Here is a 5283-nt window from a genome sequence, read left to right as displayed (position 1 = left end):
TCTTTGTTTGTTTTGTCAGAAACAAGGTGAAATCGTAGCTTTTGTTAGCATAACAGATGGTCGGAATAAGGTGAGCTGAGCTTTGACGACAACATTCATTGCAAATCCATATGCATCCCATGTATAGGCCCATACGCATCCCATGTATAGGCCCATACGCTAGTACAATAAACATACCAGGCTTCTCAGCTGGGCTGTTGTGATGTCATCTGCTTGTTCCTTCCTTTAGGTTGTCGAGACGATACGGGTGTTTGTCACCGATGCCAATGATGAGCAACCAGAGTTCCAGAACCTGCCTTTCGCCGTGGACGTCCCCGAGGTCAGTGTTAAACCCGTCGTCAACATGAAGACAGCTCTGTCATTGGTTTAAAATGTCTTCAGAGGTAATGTTAAAAGGTAATGATAGATGTCAATGTTTGGTGTCGCGTGTTCAGAGATAATGTTTAAAGATAATGATAGATGTCCATATTGACATCGTGTGTTTTCGAGATAATGCGATTTCACTACCCCAGGGTAGTATGACATGTCGACCAGTAACGATACGCTGTTATTAGAGCTCTACCAGATATGTACTAGATAAGCGCACAGGCAATGTTATAAATAATGACATTGATGTTTTTGTCATCTGCAGGACACCGCGGCTGGAAGCAGCATTTACAGAGTACAAGCGGTGGATAAAGACATGGGCTCTGGAGGCAGTGTCAACTACTACTTACTGGTAGATCATGTCCACAGCCCTGGGTCTGGCTCATACATAGAAGAACATGTTCTAAAACAGGGAGGGACTCTCTGAACTTGTCAAATAAAACATTTTGCAACGGTTTGCCCTAATGAACACTGTCCTGGTCTGACAGAGAGTTCAGAGTTAGATCAAAGGTTATATTTATTTATTCATATTTTTTTATTTCACCTTTATTTAACCAGGTAGGCAAGGTGAGAACAAGTTCTCATTTACAATTGCGACCTCTGGTCAAGATAAAGCAAAGCAGTTCGACACATACAACAACACAGAGTTACACATGGAGTAAAACAAACATACAGTCAATAATACAGTAGAAAAATAAGTCTATATACAATGTGAGCAAATGAGGTGAGATACGGGAGGTAAAGGCAAAAAAAAGGCCATGGTGGCGAAGTAAATACAATATAGCAAGTAAAACACTGGAATGGTAGATTTGCAGTGGAAGAATGTGCAAAGTAGAGATAGAAATAATGGGGTGCAAAGGAGCAAAATAAATAAATGAATACCGTAGGGGGGGGGGTAGTTGTTTTGGCAAAATTATAGATGGGCTATGTACAGGTGCAGTAATCTGTGAGCTGCTCTGACATATGGGGGGTCCATTGTCATAAAACTCGCGCGGCTAGAGAGTGGGAATTACCTAAACTTTAGGTAAACTTAAAAGTGAATAGTAGGGGTTGTTATAACGTAATAAACTGGCTAGTAACATATCACTTAATAAAGTGTGAGGGGGGGTCCACACACAGTGGTAACTTTTTTTTAGGGTATACTACTAAATGGAGTAACCAGTTTGGAACCGCCCCCCCGTTTTAGTTACCCATGTTTGGACCCCCTTTCCCCCCTTCGGCATTTTATTTTACCAGCCAACTCCCAGGCTAGTTTGGAAACCCCCTCCAAATTTAGTTGTACAGTTTTGGACCCCCCTCTCATTTAGTACCAGTTTGGACCCCCCTCCATTTAGTACCAAGTTTGGACCCCCTCCATTTAGTACAGTTTGGACCCCCCTCCATTTAGTACCAGTTTGGACCCCCTCCATTTAGTACCAGTTTGGACCCCTCCATTTAGTACCAGTTTGGACCCCCTCCATTTAGTACCAGTTTGGACCCCCTCTTTAGTACCAGTTTGGACCCCCCTCCATTTAGTACCAGTTTGGACCCCCCCTTTTAGTACCATTTGACCCCCTCCATTTAGTACCAGTTTGGACCCCCCTCCATTTAGTACCAGTTTGGACCCCCTTTAGTACAGTTTGGACCCCCTCCATTAGTACCAGTTTTGGACCCCCTCCATTTAGTACCAGTTTGGACCCCCCCTTTTAGTACCAGTTTGGACCCCCCTCCATTTAGTACCAGTTTGACCCCCCTTTTCCATTTAGTGTCCAGTTTGGACCCCCCCTTTTAGTACCAGTTGGACCCCCTCCATTTAGTACCAGTTTGACCCCCCTCCATTTAGTACAGTTTGGACCCCTCCATTTAGTACCAGTTTGGACCCCCCTCCATTTGTACCAGTTTGGACCCCCCTCCATTTAGTACCAGTTTGGACCCCCCTCCATTTGTAGTAACAGTTTTTGGACCCCCCTCCATTTAGTACCAGTTTGGAACCCCCCTTTGCCTCCAGAACAAGCTGAATCCTTCGGGGTCTGGATTCTAGAAGGTGTGGCATTCAAACGTTGCTCAATTGTTATCAAGGGACCCGACATGTATCAGGAAAAACGTTCCCCACACCATTACACCACCGCCACCACCAGCCTGTACCGTTAACACCAGCCAGGACGGGACAATGGACTCATGCTACCAACACCAAATCCTGACTCTGCAATCAGTATGACGCAACAGGAACTGTGATTCATCGGACCTGGCAATGTTTTTTCATACCTTAATTGTCCACTGGAGCTGCTTCTTCTTGTTACAGCAGACGGTGTGGTCGCCTGCTGTAATAACCCGTCCGTGACAAGGATCGACGAGTTGTACTTTATGAGATGCCGTTCTGCACACCACTGTTGTACTATATATAAACGCAACATGTAAAATGTTGGTCCCATGTTTCATGAGCTGAAATAAAAGATCCCAGAAGTGTTTCATACGTACAAAAAGCTTATTTTTCTCAAATTTTGTGCACAAATTTGTTTACATCCCTGTTAGTGAGCATTTCTCATTTGCCAAAATAATCCATCCACCTGACATGTGTGGCATATCAAGAAGCTGATTAAACAGCATGATCATTACACAGGTGTACCTTGTGTTGGGGACAATAGAAGGCCACTCTAAAACGTGCAGTTTTGTCACACAACACAATGCCACAGATGTCTCAAGTTTTGAGGGAGCGTGTAATTGGCATGCTGACTGCAGTGATGTCCACCAGAGCTGTTGCCAGATAATTGAATGTTCATTTCTCTAACATAAGTCGCTTCCAATGTCCTTTTAGAGAATTTGGCAGAACGTCCAACCGGCCTCACAACAGCAGACCACGCTACATCTGGCTTCTTCTCCTGTGGTATTGTCTGAGACCAGCCACCCAAACAGCTGATGAAACTGAGTTTGCACAACCGAAGAATTTCTGCACAAACTGTCAGAAACCGTCTCAGGGAAGCTCATCTGCATGCTTGTCGTCCTCACCAGGGTCTTGACCTGTCTGCAGTTCGGTGTCGTAACCTACTTTAGTGGGCAAACGCTCACCTTCGATGGCTACTGGCATGCTGGAGAAGTGTGCTCTTCACGGATTAATCCTGGTATCAACTGTACCGTGCAGATGGCAGACAGCGTGTATGGCGTCGTGTGGGCGAGCGGTTTGCTGATGTCAACGTTGTGAACAGAGTTTGACAACATTTCACAGGCCACAATCAACAGCCTGATCAACTCTATGCGAAAGAGATGTGTCACGCTGCATGAGGCAAATGGTGGTCACACCAGATACTGACTGGTTTTCTGATTCACGCCCCTACCTTTTTTATAAAGGTATCTGTGACCAACAGATGCATATCTGCGTTCCCAGTCATGTGAAATCCATAGATTAGGGCCTAATGAATTTATAACCTGATATGAACTGTAACTCAGTAAAATCGTTGAAGTTGTTGCATGTTATGTTTTAGATTTTTGTTCAGTGTACAAAGGACCAGATGGATGGTAAGGGCATGTATTTGATAAAAACAGGAAGGAAGCCATCTGTGGAGAGAAAACAATTAATTTGACACTAGAGTGGTGACAGGAAATGGTGCCTCTCTAGTGGATTACATTTCAATTACATTTCAGGAAGTTATTGAGGGCTTAGCTGAAGCTCAGGGTCGCTTTTGGCCATCAGCAGGCAAACAGTAGTTGGCACTGTTCATATGTCGACTGTTATTGGTTGTTTTAGCCATATTTAGATGTGTGACATGGTATTGGTTGGTTTGATGTGCGATTCATCATTGYATGGAGGGTGTGATTAGTCATTGAATGGAGGGTGTGATTAGTCATTGAAAGGAGGGTGTGATTAGTCATTGAACGYAGGGTGTGATTAGTCATTGAATGGAGGGTGTGATTAGTCATTGAATGGAGGGTGTGATTAGTCAATGAATGGAGGGTGTTATTAGTCAATGAATGGAGAGTGCGATTAGTCAATGAATGGAGGGTGTGATTAGTCATTGAATGGAGGGTGCGATTAGTCATTGAATGGAGGGTGCGATTAGTCATTGAATGGAGGGTGGATTAGTCATTGAATGGAGGGTGTGTTATTAGTCATTTGAATGGATGGTGCATTAGTCAATTGAATGGAGGGTGTGATTAGTCAATGAAATGGAGGGTGTGATTAGTCATTGAATGGAGGGTGTGATTAGTCATTGAATGGAGGTGCGATTAGTCATTGAATGGAGAAGTGCGATTAGTCCATGAATGGAGGGTGCTGATTAGTCAATTGAAATTTGGAAGAGTGCGATTATTAGTCAATGAATGGAGGGTGCTATTAGTCATGAATGGAGAGTGCGATTAGTCAATGTTGATAGCAATGGGAGGGTGCATTAGTCAATGAATGGAGGGTGTGATTAGTCATTGAATGGAGGGTGTGATTAGTCATTGAATGGAGAGTGCGATTTAGTCAATGAATGGAGGGTGCTATTAGTCAATGAATGGAGAGTGCGATTAGTCAATGAATGGAGGGTGCGATTAGTCAATGAATGGAGGGTGTGATTAGTCATTGAATGGAGGGTGCGATTAGTCATTGAATGGAGGGTGCGATTAGTCATTGAATGGACGGGTGCGATTAGTCATTGAAATGGAGGGTGTATTAGTTCGATTGGAATGGAATGGTGGCGATTGTCATGAAATGGGGGTGGTGATTAGTCCAAATGAATGAGGTGGTGGCGGGGGGTTATTAGTCAATCTGAAATGGGTGTGATGTAGTCATTGAATGGGAGGCGGGTTGGGTGAATTTAGTCCGCCTTTCTTTACTTTTTTGAAAATGGGAGGGCTGTGATATAGTCATTGAATGGGGGTGTTTACATTAGTCATCCGTTTGAACGATTAGGAAGGGGTTGTTATTCAAGGTCCCTCAATTTGATTGACGCACGGGTGGCG

The sequence above is a fragment of the Salvelinus sp. IW2-2015 genome, unplaced genomic scaffold, assembly GCF_002910315.2.
Source record: "Salvelinus sp. IW2-2015 unplaced genomic scaffold, ASM291031v2 Un_scaffold1817, whole genome shotgun sequence".
In the NCBI taxonomy this organism is placed as follows: Eukaryota; Metazoa; Chordata; class Actinopteri; order Salmoniformes; family Salmonidae; genus Salvelinus; species Salvelinus sp. IW2-2015.
The sequence above is the reverse complement of the archived record's forward strand: the minus strand, read 5'-3'. Positions refer to the sequence as shown.